Source organism: Adiantum capillus-veneris, chromosome 22 (assembly GCF_014529385.1).
Source record: "Adiantum capillus-veneris isolate H3 chromosome 22, ASM1452938v2, whole genome shotgun sequence".
NCBI lineage: Eukaryota > Viridiplantae > Streptophyta > Polypodiopsida > Polypodiales > Pteridaceae > Adiantum > Adiantum capillus-veneris.
In genome coordinates this window covers 61,432,698-61,452,638 of record NC_140952.1, presented here as the reverse complement: position 1 = coordinate 61,452,638, position 19,941 = coordinate 61,432,698, and the positions used below count along the sequence as shown (strand labels likewise).

General features: G+C 42.6%; 1 non-coding gene and 1 pseudogene across 1 annotated transcript; one reads left to right on the top strand and one right to left on the bottom strand.

The window, feature by feature from the left end:
• Positions 1 to 2,047: 2,047 nt before the first annotated feature.
• On the top strand, positions 2,048 to 2,120 carry TRNAA-AGC (transfer RNA alanine (anticodon AGC)). The gene has a single exon. It is a non-coding gene; the product is annotated as a tRNA-Ala (tRNA).
• Positions 2,121 to 7,047: 4,927 nt separating this feature from the next.
• On the bottom strand, positions 7,048 to 18,655 carry LOC147429456 (phenylacetaldehyde reductase-like; annotated as a pseudogene).
• Between the last annotated feature and the right edge of the window lie 1,286 nt (positions 18,656 to 19,941).

Below are 19,941 nucleotides of genomic sequence, written 5' to 3'. Positions count from 1 at the left end.
ATTTTGAAGACCCTCACCACCCTGATTATGTATGTAAATTGCATAACCCTATTTATGGCTTATAACAGTCTGCGCGAGAGTGGTACATCCGCATGCACCACTTGCTCAAATGTGGCTGGGAACGTCTTATGGCAGACTACAATGTCTACATATGGTAGACCTCTATGGCTATCTTAGGCCTCTTTGTGGATGACATTCCTCTTCTTGGCACATCAGAGTACATGTTGCTACAAGCAATTGATTGCATCTGGCATGAATTCTCAGTAATCGACAAAGGACCTATGACTTATTTTCTCGGCATTGAAGTCATAAGAGATCCAACACGTAAATTTATTCAATTATCCCAATCCAAATACATTGAAGAACTCCTCCTCTTCTACGGTATGTCTGCTTCAACCCCTGAGTTTACCCCTTTGCCTGTTAAGCACAAGCTTGCTCCTGAATTTCATGATTACACTCACACTGATGCACTCTACTGCCCATCATTTCATTTCCCAAAATTCTGCGGACAATTACATTATCTTATCTCTTGTACCCATTTCAATCTTTGCTACGCGGGCCATATCCTCTCTTGCTCTATGTCAAAGCCCTGTAAAGTGCACAAGCAAGCTACAAAGCGCACCCTTCGCTACTTACGCACCACTCAACACTATGCCCTCACTTTCTACTACGACCCCTCTAGCCCCATCTCTATTTCAGGATATGTTGATGCCAACTAACCCTCGATGTTTTTCTACAGGGGGACTATGTATTCACTTTGGCTGGTGGTCCTATCTCTTGGCAAACCAAAAGACAATCTTCTATTGCAAGTTCTTCTCCTGAAGCGGAATACCTTGCTGCTGCTCTTGCCTCCCGCGAGGCTCTTTGGATCTTTGAATTGATCAACGAATTGAAGCTACCCTTCAATATCCCTACTGATCCAATCACTCTTTTTTGTGATAATCAGTCTACTATCGCACTTACAGAATCACTGTCCTTCTCATCCAAGATAAAACACATTAAGATAAGCTTTCATCTCTTGAAAGAATTAGTCGTAAATGGATTTATCAAGCTAGCATATGTTCCATCTGCAGAAAACTGGGCAAACTTTCTCACCAAGTCTGTGCCCGCCACTAAACAAACAGCTTCATCTCATAAGTTGAGTTTGATCCCTACTGGATGAACTTCTCATTGAGGGGGGATAACATGTATCTACGACATGACTGCTTCACAAAGCTTTGTTGTTCATCAATCTCAATGCGTTACAACGCGAAGTCCACTCTTAAGGGGGGATGTAAAAGTAACTTATTACTTTATTACGTGTGGACTTCTTTCCACCTACCTCTATTCCCTAATTCCCACATGGACCCCTTCCACCTATGTAAGTCTCAACATGTGTCTATTCCCACCAACCTATAATTCACATGTGATGGATAATCCTCACTCCCTCAACTTGTATATGAATCCCATTAGCTGCTCTCATTTGTAACAAGGTGTTCTTTCTCCATTCAAGTGCAATCTTTGTCATTGCTCTATTTCTATCTTGCACTCTCTTATGTCTTGACATTAGCATATTAATTAACAGTGATATTAATCACATTTAAGTTAATCTCTAAGTTCTCAGAGTTCAAGGAAGACACACACCCTGATTTTATTTGCATGGTGAACCCTTCAAAGAGGCTGTTGGATCTTGGATTCATGTTTACACCAGAAGAAAGGCTATCAAGGATGCAGTACTAAGCTTGCAAGAAAAGGGGCACCTTGAAGCATGAAGCACGGAACATCAGATCTCAGAACCTGTAGTTGTGTACTTCAACATTGTGTAATGATATTGTTGCCTTCAATAAGCATATTAATTAGTTCCTTTGCTTGACAAGCATGGATTAAAGAACATAGCAATGAGAAGAGAAGTATCAGGTATTTTTTTAAAGGACAAGCACTTTCCATAAAACTGTTCTTTTACAGTAGGACACTTGAAATGATAAGCAACTGAAAGCGCCCATGTGTGAGTTCCATAATTACTTTATAAACGTTATAGTAGTAATTATATCAGTGTTTTTGCCAACCCGGGGATGTAGCTCAGATGGTAGAGCGCTCGCTTAGCATGCGAGAGGTACGGGGATCGATACCCCGCATCTCCATCACTATTTCGCTACTCGGGAACCTTTGTTGGGTACTGCTGAGCCCACTCCTACTCCAGGCTTTTTGATACGCTCCAGTCTCTTTCATCTTTTGCTTGTTTGCACCTGCTTTACAGATGTCGTCTGCATTCGGCTTTACTGATGTTGTCTGCTTTGTTAGCTCTGCACTCGGATTGAGTCTTCTTTTCTTTTTTAAAGAGAAAATAACTGAATTAAAATAAAAGGAAATGAGTTATAAGTGCCCCTAAGGTAGGATAGGGGTTATCTTGTCCTGTGAAATAAGATACTAGGAAAGGGATTTGCCTACATCTGCTGAACCCATTCCATATAATCAAGTATCTTAGATACAATCTGGAAGAAGTACACTTTCTCCATTTTTGCCAACATACAGATTTTTGAATCTCAGTGGTACTTATATGACAGGCTTCCTTTATATGAGATTTGATCTCCTTCATGACGATCAGGAAGGTAATCCGTAGTAGTACGTACCACCTTATTTCTCTCATTCCATGCATGCCAGATGTATGCACTTCTGAGACAAGTCCAAAGAGGGATGTCCATAAGTTTACATTCCCCAAGCAGAATAGACTTCCATGAAATTTGGAACACGCTACTTGTAATTCCCTTCTGAATTGGAAGTTGCGAGGACAGTTGAGCAAGAGTTTCTTTCCTCTTGAAGATTACACTTGTAGCAAACTCCATCAGAGATACCAAACTTCTTGGCTTTTGCACCTATTCATAAACCTTGTTGAAGGATTAATTAACCACACGAGGCAACTTTGCTTGGTAGATAAAGGATAAGCCCACAGCATTAGATTCAAGGATTAATTAACCACACGAGGCAACTTTGCTTGGTAGATAAAGGATAAGCCCACAAGCATTTGAATCTATAAGCCCATCGGTGGACATTCCAAGAAATCCTCGATCTGGAAATCAATTTTTCAACCAGAGTGGTCCATTTTGGTTTGAGCACATCTGGAGTTGTAAATGAATCTGTAGATCCTTGTTGCAGAAAATGGTTGCCCTTTGAAGAATCTTGGGACTTTAGGTTTCATAATCCCCATTTTCCCTAAGATATATTGTGCATAACCTTTTGAAATTTGGTATTATTGGAGAAGTTCATGCTTTGTCAGCCATTGGCCATCTTTGATGTCAGGCCAAGGGCCACCCTGGAGGAGCCAAGGGCCGGCTGCTCTACTGGAGATGGGATCCTAGGGGCAAGGCCTATAAAGGGAGGTTGGGCGGAGGATCGAGGTCGGACAGTCCCAGGGTTTTACATTGGTATCAGAGCTCAGGGGAGAAGGAGAGGCATGGAGGAGCGAGCAAGGCTCGGCATGGTTCCTCTCTCTCTCTCTCTCTCTCGTCGTAAGGAAGGAACAAGGCACGGAGCCCATGGCGGATTTGATGAGTGCGTGAAGGCATGCAAAGGAGGAGGATGGTCGAGGACGTGCAGGAAACCGCCCCTGCAAAGCCAAGAACAATCGACAAAAGTTGCACGTGAAGGAGGGCTTGCATAGAGAAGGGGGGCCGCTTGACCTGCTCGATTTCTCATGCAAATCACATGGTTGGATTTGCACTGTAGTGGGGGATAACTTTCGTCACATCACCTTGCTCGGAGAAGGTCTGTAGCGCTGGCCTTGTCTTCTTCTTGGCTCGCGTTGTCTGTTGCCGCCATGCAAGCTACAATTTTTTTTTTCATTTTTTTTTTTAGTGCCCTAGCTTGACCATGCAAGGGCACTTACCCACGGGCAAGGCCCCTATTTTCAGTATCTTTTCCCAGCACCGATGTTGTACAACAAGTTTGTTGGGGCAAGGCTCCTAGGCAAGCTGTCTCCCATGAGTTACATTACACGAGCCCGACTATTCATTTTCATATCTCCTCGTTGTGTTACCTAGAGGAGGAGGAAAGCAGGCAACATAACTACATGAAGCATAGTGGAAAAACATTGCATTCACAGCTATGAGCTGACTCCAATGTTGACCACCACCTATACCATCACATGAATTTTCACAATGGCAACTTGTCGAGCAAATGTTTCTTCGATCAAGCAGTGTTGGGCAATAGCTGACATCTGACCGCTCAGCTGTAGACGCTATCTCTCTTAGTATTGAGCAATCTCATAATTCTCAGTAAGTAGAAAAACTCGGCATGGCCGATTCTCTATGAAATTTTGACAAGGTCGATCCTTTTGTGCTTGGACATATGTGTGTCAACAAGAGAATCTGTTAGCTATGAGCACTCAAGTTACATTCTTGTCTCATCTATTTGATGAACTTATGTGAAGCAAGGCTTCCATTTCTGCATCTTGCGTTGAGACTTCCCACGTTTGGCATATGCTATGAGCATACACCTTGGGAAGGATATGGCGAAATTTTTGCAGGTTAATTCATTTTGTGCCCGACGGTCGTATATGATACACGTGACGTATATGTACATACGACAGCTACCACTCGTGCAGTAGATATGGCTATCAGCCATCTTTGAGCGAGTTTTTTTCCACAAAATCTCGGGACAACTAGTTATAGCAACGTCCAGGTTAGCCAATTTTAAGCTCTGCTTATTTTTTCAATGTTTACACCTTTGCTTGGAAACTACTTGTTTTTTTGCAAAGCAAAGTGCTTTGACAATTTTACACGTAGCAAGGCTTCTCACTTGTGCCAAGGTATTGCCCATTGACTTGGAATCAAGGGCATTGGCAGATAAGTTTGGGACACTGGCAAAATAGGGAATATCACTTCACAGAATCCCTACCAGTCTAGACTGTGCCAGGCATGTATGATTTTGGCTCTCATGTTTGAGGCCATCACTCTTGCCAAGGGCTTAAAATTTTGCATGCACGGCATGCTAGCTAGGTGGATTCAATTCTATTGCCTCATGAAATACACTTCCGCTATAACACCAGACACTCTATCACGAACAAGATACGTTCTGGATTGTTTAACATGCTTTTTGGTGGCTGTCAACGTACAACAACACTAAAAAGAACCTAAAACTCAAACTCGATTCATAGTAGGCAAAGTGCCAATGCTAAGTCATCCTCATCCAATCACGACCCCTGCAAGGTAGGTGGGTCAGGATGTGTTTTGTGTTTTTCTGTTAACAGGCTCTCTTGATGAGAGAGCGTTATACCGGAAAACTGTGGAATGCTTATAGGATAAGCTGCAAGTCAAGCATAAGATGCGTAAGAGCACACAAATTGGGTACACACTCTAGTAACTTAAGGAAAGTTCCTCATCCCAGCATGCTCTTCTTCTTTCTCTCTCTTATTTCTCTCGAAGAATAATGAAAACTTTTTTAAGAATCTTTTGATACATGTTTTTCTCGTGAGTCATCCTGAGCCAAGATGCTTTAACTCAGCTAGAAAGTGGCAAGACGCCATCCAAATTAGTCTTCATCGGTTTGTCGATTGAATACTAATTGCCATAAGGGCTGAGTCACACACACTGGCTAAGACTCATTGTCAGATCTCGGGTAAGACCCAACTATTGGTATTCCTTGGATGATTGTTCTCCAACTTAAACAGATCTAGCCAATGGACTTCCCATCGATGTTCATGGTCAAGCAAGAGTCTTGCCCTTACATATGGGTATTTTGTAAGCACTACATGTTTTAGTGTGAAGATTGAGTTGAGTTTTTGATAAACTTCCACTCGCATAGACTAATCCATAGCACGGTGTATAGATGCAGTAAGCATTTCAAACAGCATGGATGTCCCTAAGAGCTAGAGGTTCCGCCCTGCGTGGATCTCCCATTTTCTCTATAGCATTAGGCGTGCATATATGAGCACATTTTTGTGGTATGACCATATATGTGCTTACTAAATCACACAATACGTGTTGATGGTCATTCTTGGACATATTCACACTTTGTTTTTCAAGAAAACTATATGCTAAGGGGTAGTTGTGGGACGGGTGTCTAACCTCACTCCTATCTTATTGCAGATTTAGCGAGAACCACGATTAAATTGTCAATCCATGGGACAAAGCTGACTCGACTAGTGCATAGAGGCTACAAAAGGTTGTCAACCTCTCGAAAAACAACAAACAACTCGCATCTAACTCAAGCTACACTCAAGTGACTGAAATCACCAAAAGCCAATCGCTCATCGGTAAATAAATCACATCGGTTACAGCATTAAATGACATCCAAACGTAACGAAACTTCTAAGACATGTTTATAAGACCTAAGCACACATCATTATGGTCTCAAATCCCACTTTAGGTCAAGTGCCAAAATCGCTATTATGAATAGCAGTGGATTTTTGACCTAGTCGTTTTCGACCCAGAATGCACCTAAATGCTTAGCAATGATACCCCAATACTCCGCCTATGTTTAGTTTTTGATTTTGAAGTGTAAATTCTTACTTATGATGAAATTAGGCCGCAGATTGACGCTACCAAAGTCTACAAAATACTGTGAAATGTTTACGTCAATACGTAGAGCTCTTACCTACGGTTGCAATGCAACAAACGCGACTGCAATGTGACAACCGGGGAGACAATATGAAGCGCGATAAGGAGAGAAGTGAGCGTCGTTAGCTCACACTGTGTATTTCATTATCCAAAACTTAAAATTAACATATAAAAATTGGCTTTTATACCTTAGCCAAGGTTTTTGGTGGTCAAAACTAATAATCTAGGAGCTCTAACTAAAGATAGGTACTGACAGGTTAATACAATCTAGAAGCTTGTAGCCCTGGCTCATCTATCAGCTAATGGGATTTATATACAAGTTGAGGTAGTGAGGATTATCCATCACATGTGAATTATAGGTTGGTGGGAATAGACACATGTTGAGACTTACGTAGGTGGAAGGGGTCCATGTGGGAATTAGGGAATAGAGGTAGGTGGAAAGAAGTCCACACTTAATAAAGTAATAAGTTACTTTTACATGACCCTGCATCAATATACCACCAATATTATGATGTTAATAACAAGATTCTGGCATTAACACTAGCTCCAGCAATGCAACAGCATTATCACCGAACATGGATCGCAACAAAAAGGTGTTCAACTCAAAAATCCAAACCATTTTTCTGCTATCTACTTTCAAAAAGATTACCTCATTTTTTCCTATTTCAATATCAAGTCTGGCCAGTTCAACTGAATACGTTGAATTGTAGCCCACCAAGGCCAATTGTTGTGAATCCTCATGCCGAACTTTTCCAAGGTATTGTGGGCCGATAAAAGGTAGATAAATTAAGTCTAGGCACCAACAAACATAATGTGCCTTAATGTCACACTGAGACGTACAGAAATTCCAAGATGTTTAAAATCCCATAACTTGGAAACTGACTTAGATAGGATTCCAAGGAAATGGAACCCAATTGCCTATCTCAGCACGCGAAAAAGGGAACTGCATCTTTTGCTGATGTGCATAGTACCTCGTGGTCTCACAATGTACACACTCCTAATTGTTGCACACACACTTTGCTTTGAAAGAGTGACCATGGAATGCATAGAAAGAGAGAGTAGGCATTCTCAAGCATAGGTTAATGCAAGCAACACACACATAAGCATGGTTATTATGCAGCAAAGAGATTAGTGTTAAGGAAGAAGGAGCTAGACGTAGAAGGGCTCTTCTTGTGGCCAATCAAGTAACACTTTAGAAACACTCTACCATAGTATTATCAATGGCACGTCTCTGCTATGTCATGAAGAAATTAGCCCAAAAATGAATACCTCTATTACTTGGATACAATACTTTATAAAAGAATACTCCTCACATCTCCCAAGTATAAAACTTAGAATCTTTTCTCTCTTCTAGAGCTGATTGTATGAGAGAAGGCCTACATGGAACTGGCTTGCCTCAAATATGGCTTTGGCTTTTTTTGCTCTATGCGGATGTTTCCAACCCTCCTAGGTATCCACAATTTCAGGCCCGTGGTGTTTCAGTAATTAGGTGTGTGCAGTGAGACAAAGACAGATATGTGTGTCACATAATAGTTGGTACAAATATAACCCCAAAGACGTTCAAGTAATTTCCAGAATTGCTACATCTGCAGTGTCAGAATCTCGTATCATATATGTAATTATAACAGAGTTATCTATGCCAACAACAGGAACCCATGCACGTGCAGACATTACACTGTGGGTACAATTGTGCAACCTTCTTAGCAAAGTCACTAAAACATGTGATAGCAGATGTGCACAGATGTCTTCCGTTAGCATTTGGAGTCTCGAACAACAGAATGTGAGCTCTGGCGACATCTTTCACATTGACAATCCCAATCCAATTAAACGTTCGTGGGTCTGATGCACCTGTAGAGAAGAGATGAACCAACTGAGTGAGCCTTACCGCAATCACTATGAAAATCTCCAAGTGTTTACCGTGCTGTCTTACCGCATTTTATAGAGAGAAGGTGTAAATTCAATGAGAGAAACAAGAGAGAGGAGGGCGGGTTTTTTTTTTGGTGTTTAAAGTATTACCGCGACTTTATCCGCTGTTATTACCGCGCTCATTACCGTTGTTATATCCGCTCTCGGGGGGTGCACTACGTAATTACGTTAATGTATAACGTGAGTTTGAAAGGAGGGGTTTTAGAATAAAAAATATTTAGGCAATTAACAGAGATGCATTAAAATAAGGGGTTTTAATATTCAATTTTGAAAAAAATCTTAAAATAAGGGGTCATTTTATTCATTCAAACATGTTAAAAGAGGGGTTTTTAAAATACCCCGCGAACGCACGTTATATAGGGAGGCACTGAACGGTGAACCCCCCGAGTATCCGCTGCCCAAATTTAGGGCCTAAACTTTTAAATTCTGGATTAACTCCCCCCCCCCCATTCAAATTTTGGTGTTTTCCTCCTCTCAATAAAAATTAAAGAGTATTGTATATAATTTTCAAATATAAAAAAGAAGAGAAAGAAAGAGAGAGAGAGAGAAAGAGAAAGAGAAAGAGGGGAGAGAAGGAGACGGGGGATATAAGGCCCGGTTCAAACGCTGCAGCGGAAATGCTTCCCACAGGGGCATCTAAGTTGGGTGACAAAAGCCTATTTGCTGCATCAGGTATCATCTTCCTCCGGGCCCGCCATTTTTCTTCCGGTACCCCCCCCCTCGGAAGAGCTGCCAGCCTCTCTCCACCTCTCTCGGTTTTTCACTCTTCTTCCTCCAACACCGTTCAGACGAGGCGGCGGTAGATTCTTCTAGCCTCGTCTGAACCTGGCCTAAGATTACCCTTGGTTACAACTAAAATAATCATTGTCAATTGATTAACATAATTGAGCATATTTTCAAATCTAAAGAGAGGAAGAGGAGGGAGAGAGAGGTGAATGGACTACACGATCAAAGAACTTCAGAACTGCAAAATGTTTATGAATCATCTTCCAAAAGATCTCTACATGAAGCATTATCCAATTCTAAGCCCATGGCTCCTAAATCAATAAAGAGAGAAACGGAATTGTCCTTTGTGGATGCATTGCCAGCTTCATCATCTTCGAGTTCGTCATCCTCCATCTCATCATCTTCATCATCATGACAATCATCCTCGCTAAGACTTGCTGCCGCTGGACTTGATTCATCGACCTCCCTCTCCTCTATTTCCACCTCATCCAAAGTCGGAGGTGGAAGAGGGTCGAAGATAGTCTCCACTTCATTAGTGGAAAAAATGGTTCTCCCACGAGGTGTTACGCGAATTATGAACCAAAGTTTTGGTTGGTGGATTGCTGGGATATAGATGACCTATAAAATAGAAGCTCAAAGTGAGTAACATTGGTATAACTAACGCTACAACAAGTAAATAAGAATAAAAAAGGTACATGTCACTCACCTGCTCACAATTGCACGATAAAACTAAATTGTCATACCTTCTTGTGTAATGCACACTAGAGTCCACCATGTAGAGGCCATTCTCATGTCATCTAGACACATTTGCAAACCACTTGCACTCGAAGATGAAGCTATGAAAGGTTCTAAAATTAACCTTTAGTATTCTTTCAATAGTTCCACATTACCTAGCTTCATCACCGTCTGTGTCAAAGTTGCCCATGATGGCATAATCCATGGTGGTTCTACGCTCGTCAATGTGGTGCATATGAAAGTGACGACCCTTTGATCACATAGAGTTAAAGGAAAGGCACTAGAAAATAGAAAAATATATTAATTTATCAAATACATATTAAAGATAATTTCAAGAAATAGCGAGACAATATGGTTAGGTATATGAGTACTCTATCTTTGGTACACAGCCTCGTGCATACTCCCATTCTTTGTTGGTGCTGTCTTCTCCGCGCGCTTTTGCCTCGGTCATTCTCTCATGAATCCACTCTACACTAATGAGATATGGGAAACATGCAAGGTGTCTAGGCACTGGGGGTGCCCTCCTTCCTCCATGTGCTTGTTTCCATGCTTCCCTCTCTTGAAAACGCCTGGACTTTGCCACTGTCCACAAGTCCACCCACTTGGTCATAATCTTTGCATTGAGAATGTAAAAGTTATCGACCACTCGGGATAGATTCATATCCATGTTAAGTAGTTTTCCCTTTCCACTTGTCAAGTGTGAAGTCATCCTTGAATCTTCCTTGTCTGACCACATGCGAGGCATTGAAGGATCAACTTGTGCCAAATACTCTCATATGTAAACAAATGCCTCTTGAACAATCCACCCTTTGGCCATACATGCCTTTGGTTGAGACCGTAGCCGCACAAAATATTTGAGAGTGTTTTAAAACCTCTCTAAGAAGAACATCCATCATGCGTGCACTACTCTACATATAGCTATCTCCTCCACCACATGAACCAAGAGGTGAATTTGACTAAGAAGGACCGATCGAGGAAATGCATCTTCAATGGCACACACAGTTTCTGTTGCAAGTGTTTGAGCAGCAGGGATAGCATCTATTTTGATTTCCTTGGAGCTCACAAATCTGCAAGAAAACACACAAGATACACTAAGTGCTAGTTGAAATTATTGTGTACATAAAAAAGGTGTAGTTGAGTGGAGTCTTGTGGTGTACCTTACTAGCTCTCCTAATTTGAAAATAGTGTCCCTGAATTTCTTGTCCCGACATATACACATACTCACCGGCAGAATGAACTACAATGTGAATCAGGAAAAGGGAAAGTGAGTGATAGTCATACACACAAACTATAGATAGAATAGGGAGTATGAAGATTACCTGAAGCATCTTGTGCCAATCATGGGACTTCAACCCATACAATTGAACGTTTCCACCCTTCTTCGATTTTGTGAAAGCTCCCTTTAGCGACCTCATGTATCCTGTTGGTGTGCAAATAGAGGTGTTGGTACCCTTCACCTTGTCTAAGTCTTCTTTTTCTATCATCCATGGTGCTTTAGGAAGCACAATCTTTCCATTTGGGGCACGCCGTGGAGTGGCAGAGGTGGGGAGACGTTTAAAAAGCCTCAAATCCTCCCTCGCACCCAAAGAGTCCTTCTTGCCAATAATGTGGTCCCATAGTGTTTGGGCTACATTTTTGAATATGTGCATGGGATCCAAGAGGTGAGGTGTTGTATTTTTAAGTCCTTACAATATGGAAGCCTTAAAAATATGGAATACCTTGACATAACTTTTGGTGGAGGACACAAAGCCAGATTGGTTCCTCCCAAATGGTTGCCCAATCTGCCATTGTGAGCAGTGGAGCCTTCCCATTTGTTGGATCCTTGTGCTTGATATGCCCTTGGGGTAATAAATGATGTTTGTTTGGATAGGTTACCTTGCACAAGGAATCTGGCCTCTCTGTCACCAATGATGGCTCGCAAGTAGGACATGCATTGTGGTCCGATGTGGAAAACCCTACATACATATCATATGGTTAGAGAGACGAGTGAACTAAAGTGAGCTAAAGGGAGAGAGGGAATGAGGGAAAGAGAGAGGATAGGGGTTTACCAGAAATCTCTCCGAGACCAGGATAGTCGTGCATAGTCCACATAAGGATTTCCCTCACGAGCCTCTCCCCCCCCCCCCCCCCCCCCCCCCCCCCCTTTGCAAGTGAGACATTGACAACAAAAATGCCTCTCCATAAGTCCAACTCCTTGATGAGGGGCTCGAGGTAAATGTCAATATTTGACACTTTGTACTTCCCTGGCACAAGCAAGGAAAGAAGGATATTACCCTTCTTAGTTGTCTCCCACGATGGAATATTGTAGTTGATGATCAACACAGGCCAAGTGCTCCATAAAGTAGACTTAGTGCCGAAGGGGTTGACACCATCACTTGCTAACCCAAGCCTCAAGTGTTGAGGCTCCAGCCCAAACTCTAGCCATTGAGTTTCGATATGCCTCCATCCAAGTGAATCGACAGGGACATCCATCATTCCATCATTTGAATGATGGTTTGCATGCCACGCGAGAAGCTCCACGATAGACCTGCTTTTAATCTCCCTACCCTCTCTCTCCTTCAACAAGCTTCCCCCCCCCCCCCCCCCCCTCTCCCTTTCCCCTCTCTCCTTCTCCAAGCTTCTCAAGTTTCGTCGAAGAGGGTTTCGTCCAAGTTTCGGGAAGGGGGTATTCCGCCATCTTCTTTGGACGCTCAACCTACAACCGCACTACAAAGAAGAGGTAAACACAAAAGCATATCCTCCCTCTTTCCCCTTTGGTTTTCTACTACACACACACACACACACACACACATAAATAATAAAATAGAGAAAATAGAGAATCCATTATAACATATCTCGTTCATTAGGAAATGATTGTTTTGCATAGATTTTTTGAAATGGTTGCTTTGCTAAGCACGTTAAAAAATGGTTGCTTTGCTACGCACGTTTGGAAATGATTGCTTTGTCATGCACGTTTTGGAAATGATTTTTTGGATAGTGTTAAATGAAATAGAGAGAGAGAGAGAGAGAAAGAGATAAATGAAGAGAGAGAGAGAGAGAGAGAGAGAGAGAGAGAGAGAGAGATTTAAAGAGAGGGAGAGAAATAGATAAAGAGAGTGAGAGAAATGTTAGATAAAGAGAGGTAAATGTTAGATAGAGAGAGAGAAATAGATAAAGAGGGAGAGAAATGCTAGAGAGAGAGAGAGAGAGAGAGAGAGAGAGAGAGAGAGAGAGAGAGAGAGAGAGAGGAAAAGAGGGAAAGAGATAGGGATAGGGATAGAGGGAGTCCATGTTAGGGAAAGAGGGAGAGAGATAGGGAGATAGAAATAGGGGGATAGGGGGACAGAGAGATAGAGGGAGAGAAAGAGAGAGGTAGATAGAGAGGGAGAGAGGGAAAGAGAGAGAGAGAGAGTAGATAGAGAGGGAAAGAGAGGGAGAGAGGGAAAGAGAGAGAGAGAGAGAGAGAGAGAGAGAGAGAGAGAGAGTAGATAGAGGGAGAGAAAGAGAGAGATAGAGGGAAATAGGGATAGGGAAAGAGAGAGAGAAAGAGGGAGATGGAGGGAAATAGGGATAGGGATAGAGGGAGAGAGTGATAGGGAAAGAGAGAGAGATAGAAAGAGGGAGAGAAAGAGAGAAGAGAGGGAAAGAGAGAGAGTAGATAGAGGGAGAGAAAGAGAGAGATAGAGGTAAATAGGGATAGGGAAAGAGAGAGAGAAAGAGGGAAATAGGGATAGGGAAAGAGAGAGAGTAGGTAGAGAGGGAGAGAGGGAAAAAGAGAGAGTAGATAGAGGGAAATAGGGATAGGGAAAGAGAGAGAGAAAGAGGGAAATAGGGATAGGGAAAAAGAGAGAGTAGATACAGGGAGAGGGAAAGAGAGAGAGGGAGAGAGGGAAAGAGGGAGAGAGGGAAAGAAAGAGAGAGAGAGAGAGAGAGAGAGAGAGAGAGAGAGAGAGAGGGAAAGAGGGAGAGAAAGAGAGAGAGAGAGAGAGTAGATAGAGGAAAATAGGGATAGAGAAAGAGAGAAAGAAAGAGGGAAATAGGGATAGGGAAAGAGAGAGAGTAGATAGAGAGGGAGAGGGAAAGAGAGAGAGGGAGAGAAAGAGAGGGAAAGAGGGAGAGAAACAAAGAGAGAAAGAGAGGTAGAGAAAAAAAGAGAGAGAGATAGAGGGAGAGAAAGAGAGAGATAGAGGGAAAGAGGGAGAGAAAGAGAGGGAGAAAGAAAGAGAGATAGAGGGAGAGAGGGAGAGAAAGAGAGAGATAGAGGGAAAGAGGGAGAGAAAAAGAGAGAAAGAAACAGAGAGAGATAGAGTGAGAGAGGGAAAGAGGGAGAGAAAGAGAGAGATAGAGTGAAAGAGAGGGAGAGAGAGAGAGAGAGAGAGAGAGAGAGAGAGAGAGGAGAGAGAGAAGAGAGATAGAGGGAAAGAGGGAGAAATAAAGAGAGAGATAGAGGGAAAGAGGGAAAGAGGGAGAGAAAGAGAGAGATAGAGGAAAATAGGGATTGGGAAAGAGAGAGAGTAGATAGAGAGGGAGAGAAAGAGAGGAATAGAGATAGAGAGAAAGAGAGGGAGAGAAAGAAAGAGAGATAGAGAAAGAGAGGGAAAGAGGGAGAGAAAGAGAGAGATAGAGGGAAAGAGGTAGAGAAATAAAGAGAGAGAAAACAAAGGGCAGTCCATCCCCAAGCTTATAGGGTGTAGGTAGAAGACAATGGGTTCCACTTGTAAAACATGCTGATCTATGTTTTGCAATAACGGGATGAAGCGGCTGCCCCAGTTTGCGAGGCCATTCTAGGACATGGTGGATGTCCCTGGGGTCGCTCTTGTGGACGTACGCAAAGCCCGAAAAAGTGGTGCCCGTCCAAAGCCACCATGACCTTAGCCGAGACCTCCATACCTCGGCAGAAGATGTCGTCCATGTTTGGCTTCTCATCTCTGAGAGTGCTTGCTTTACATGGAGGCACAGACATGACTCTGGGATGGAGAGAGAGAGAGACTCAGTGAGAGAAATAGAATTACTTATTGCATTACATTAGAATTGTAATGTTACGATCAATTGATCACTTAGATGTTGAATTTAGGTGCATCCAACACAAAATGATGGCTACATTTACAACCTTAACATATATATGTGTGTACATATATATCTGTTTATGCATGTATGTAGGCACTAAGTACAGGAGCATAGCATCTGAAGGTTAGCCGCTTCCTCTTGGGTATAGTCCTTTTTTAATCGTGCGTTGCGGTCATTGATCCACTCATGCATGGATTACCGCAATGTACCTTTGGTTTAATTTTACCACGGTTGAGACTGCGATGATATCTAAAGAGGTGCAGTTGACCTTTGGCACTACTAGCCTCTACTTAGGTCTGCTAGTATGTGTATGTATCTATAAATTGTGTACTAATATATATATCCTCTGGGAGAGAATTGTAATGTTACGATCAATTGATCACTTAGACGTTGAATTTAGGTGCAACCAACACAAAACGATGGCTACATTTACAACCTTAACATATATATCTGTTTATGTATGTATGTAGGCACTAAGTACGGGAGCATAGCATCTGAAGGTTAGACGCTTCCTCTTGGATATAATCCTTTTTTACTCGTGGCGTTGCGGTCATTGATCCACTCATGCCACAACGTACCTTTGGTTTTACCACGGTTGAGATTGCGATGATATCTAAAGAGGTGCAGTTGACCTTTGGCACTACTAGCCTCTACTTAGGTCTACTAGTATGTATATGTATCTACGTGTTTGTGTGGTAATATACTTTGTGTATGTATATTTAGATGAGTGAGTAGGATGGAAAGCTTAATCTTATATTGCTCTTTGTAATGTAGATATCCGACGATAGACCAGCTGGTGAGGAGCAGTCAGTTGGCTCTTCTTTAAACAAGCAAAGAAATAAACAATGTTTCTACATAGTTAACCATAAACCATGAGTGTCATAGTTTTTTTTTTGGTTATTTGCAGGCATGGACATCCTACACCTACCCTTCTCAGATTCCTCCACCGATCATATATCCTGACTTACAGTGGGCTATCCCTTTACGAGAGTAGTACCTTCGTTCGACGGAGGATTTGTTTGGCCACTACACTCCGTAGCAGCTTGTAACCTACGACATTTCTCCACAGACTACACCATGGGGGAGTTAGGGAGGGACTCCTTACCTATAGAGCCTCACTTCTATTCCATCGCACGGTCCTACTCCCCTTGCATCACAGGGTCCTACTCCCCTGTAATCGCAGGGTCCTACTCCCATGGCATCACACGGTCCTATGCCACTCCATTCCACTCCGGCTTCACGAGAACATCGTCGACGGACTTCCTCTGGCAACACGCGTCGACGCTCGTCTCAGGGGAGCAAGCGTCGTGAGAGACGAAGCGGCGGCGGATCTTGTGGTTTCGCATATTTTGGTAGTGGCAGGGGAACGGAGTCCCCACTTTCAAAGCGTGCCGTCTCTAACGTAGAAGACAAGGATACTGACGCACCCGTGCCAGACACGCATGAGCACTACTACAGGGTTAAATATGGCGGGGAGGTTAATTTTGGCACAGCACAGGGCAGGGCATTTTGACGCCATCTACAAATTCTTATACATTCAACGTGCAAGAATTTTTTAATAAAGTTCAAAGACCAAGTGCCCGATCATGCACGGTACATTGAGGACGCTCTGTTAGCTAGATTTCCAAACCCCTCCGATTAACGTTTTTCACAACAATGGTTGGACGGCTACATAAAGACATTTCTAAAAAACAAGCAGTCCAGTGTGCGGCGCGGAGCAGCCAACCAGGTCAGAGATCCAAACAGGAGTTACCGCGGTGGCAACATGGCAGACGCGGAGTAAGAGTGAGCAATTCAAGAGAAGAGAGATCAAGCTGCGACGAGTTCATCATATAGAAGACAAGGCGAGGCCCGGGCAAGACAAACTCCCACGCACTATGGCTGAGGAGGCAATCGAGCTTGGAAGGATAAATATGTAAGATTATTTGAATTATAACCTCGATCGTTGATTATAAAGATTGTAGTTGATAATCTGGTATTGTTATTGCTAACTTAGGAAAGTGTCACTCTCTCTCGACCAACCAGAGAGATGGTCAGGTATTGGGAGCAACATACAGAATTTGATACTTGGTAATGGCTGTTTGAAAACAACCACATTCTTGCGAGTAATTCGACACGGCGGTTGGACCACTACAAGCGGTAAGTTTAAACAAGTAATTTTGTATCAATTGTTTTGATTATTGTAACTTTTTTAAATAGTTGATCTTCTACATTTTTAATTGTCAAGGTAAAGTAAATTCAATTTCAGCTCGTTGATATTTTTTATACTCTTCCAAAAAACAATTGATGTCTTATTGTTTTATGTGCAGCTCAAAAATAAAGGTGCTCATTTGGGCCACCCAAATTAATGAGCACCTTTATTTTTGAATTGGCATTTAGCGGTAATATATGCGATAATAACAACGGCAATTGATGCGGTAATAGCAGTGGGTATATTTCCACGACTATTACCGCGCTTATTGCTGATAAACCACTACCGCGTTCATAGCCGCGGTTATTGCCGCCCACGTAAATTTTTCTCTCTTCTTTTTCCTTTGTTTTTCCGCGGCAATGTTAGAGGTTATAGACAACTCCTCTTATAGTGAATGCATGCAAAGAAGGCATCTTTGATGAACATTGAAAGAAACCACATATATGCAAGAACAATAACCTTGAAGGAGGTTCAAAAGAATAGCAGCACTTGCATTCAATCTTGGTTGTAGCATCTTCCCAAGAACATAGCCTACGTTAATTACTACCACGTCTAATCCTGTGTTCCTGAGAACTTCCAAGCTGCTTCCTCTGCAATTATCTTTGATATAGCATACCAAGCCTGCGCCATAAATATCACCCATGACATTTAGTGATGTAACACTTAAGTGGTATCAATTTCATTCTCAATGCAGAATTGATGTTTGTCCTATTGTTCTCATCTACAATGGCATTGCCAAGCTGGAGCCTAGGATTGGGGTACATTGCTGCGACCGAGGAAGTTAGCACAACTCGCTTTACACCAGCATTTTATGAAGCTTTCAGCACATTCAATGTGCCTTCCTTTGCTGGTTCAAGAAGCTCCTTCCGTTTCACAACCAAAAATTACCATCGAGGAAGAAATTCAGCATGCCACCATGTAATGCGTCATGGCCCGCTGAAGATTTAATGAAAACCATGAATACCTTACCTGTGGATCCTTGGCTCGGTGCAAAAAGCAAGGAGAGGCAACATGGAAAACCCCAACACTCTTGCCTATAGCTGTGGCAATGGCATGATAATCGAGAAGATACGCTTGAAACAGATCCAGCCTTTTGTCTGATCCTTCAAACTTGAGAAGATGTCCGGTCTCTTGCTCATCATCTGCGGGAAATTAGAGAGGGACTTTGTTTGTGATCTATAGCAAGAGATTAATGCTTTCTCATCCATTTGCAAAAATAGCATGCGTTCTTCATAATTAGCTGGAACGGTATAAATAATGCATGCACACTAGACGTCTGCCCCATTGAAAAATGATTAGCTGCAGCGGTGCAAACATACAAACAAACGGAAAATGAAGGGATAAGCGATGAAATGGTGAAGGAGCGTTTGCCTTTGTTCTGCACAGTGGCACGCACACGGTAGCCTCGTTGAGGAAGGAAGAGAACGATCCATGAACCAATGAAGCCACTTCCACCAGTAACACACACAGTTTTCTCTCCTTTTGCATAGCTATCCATGAAGGAGAAAACCATGCCATTTGGGGGGGGGGGGCTCAGGACTAAGTGGCACGGGCATGGGAGGGTGGGATCTACGGCGGGGGCATTGTGGGCCGTAGATCTCAAATATGGGTACCGTGGATTACAAAAGTAATCTAGAGTAAAAAGTAATATAGGGTACCAGCATTTCGGAAGTAATCTAGGATATCCCCATTTTGCGGCATCGGGTTTTAACCCGGGACCTCACACACGCGAGGCGCCTACCCTAACCACTACGCCATGCGTGCATTATGAAACATGGGGGCCCTAATTTACTTAAAACATGTAAATTAGGGGCAAGCACCAAAAGTAAATTAGGATACCCTAGATTACTTTTTATCTAGGGTACCTTAATTTACTTTCGACGCCACCACTGGGATCTACGGTCCACAGTGCCCCCGCTGTAGACCCCACCCTTCCATGCCCGTGCCACTTAGTCCTGAGGGGGAGGGGGGGGGGGGGGGGACGAGTAGTAGAAGAAGTAGAAGATGCAGACGACAATGTGAGTTTGATTATTCATATGTCAGGCTGCAGGAGGCGGGCCGCCATGAGAGTGACTAGCTGATAACCGTAGTGCCACTTAGTCCTGAGGGGGGGGGACGGGTAGCAAAAGAAGTAGAAGATGTAGACGGACAATTTCAGTTTGATTATTGATATCTCAAGATGTAGGAGGCGGGACGCCATGAGAGTGACTAGCTCATAACCGTAGTTAAAAATTTACAATTGCTTGTAGTTGTGCAAGGTGAAGGTACTGGGTTGGTCTTCAATGTTCTTTCATGGGTAACCCTCTCTTAGGCCTCCGTCACACCACGATCTCAACTTCTTACATGATGTCACATGCCCTCATGAGGATGCATTCCAAGAGTGACTACTTGCAGTCACACAAAGACACATTCTTTGAAAATAGCTTTGACAATACCCCTATTCAACATATCCCGTTGCCAATGTAGTCCACGAGATTACATTTGAGATGGAAAGATCATCAATGACTTCCCGTGCTTTGGAATGTGCACCATAGAAAGCGTATAGCCTATGGGTCGACCAAAGCATTGCCATGTTATCAAGTATCTATTTCCTCATGTCAACTTCATGCATATAGACACATGCCTCATTAGGACATTTTGGAGGCTTTTTAGGAGCCTTTTAGAAGAGAGAAAAAAGAGCTCTTCTAATGAGAGAAGAGCCAATGTTACTTAAAAAAATAGGTTGATATTAATAAAAATATAAAAATAAAAATATGAAAAAGCACTACAACACGTCGCACAAAA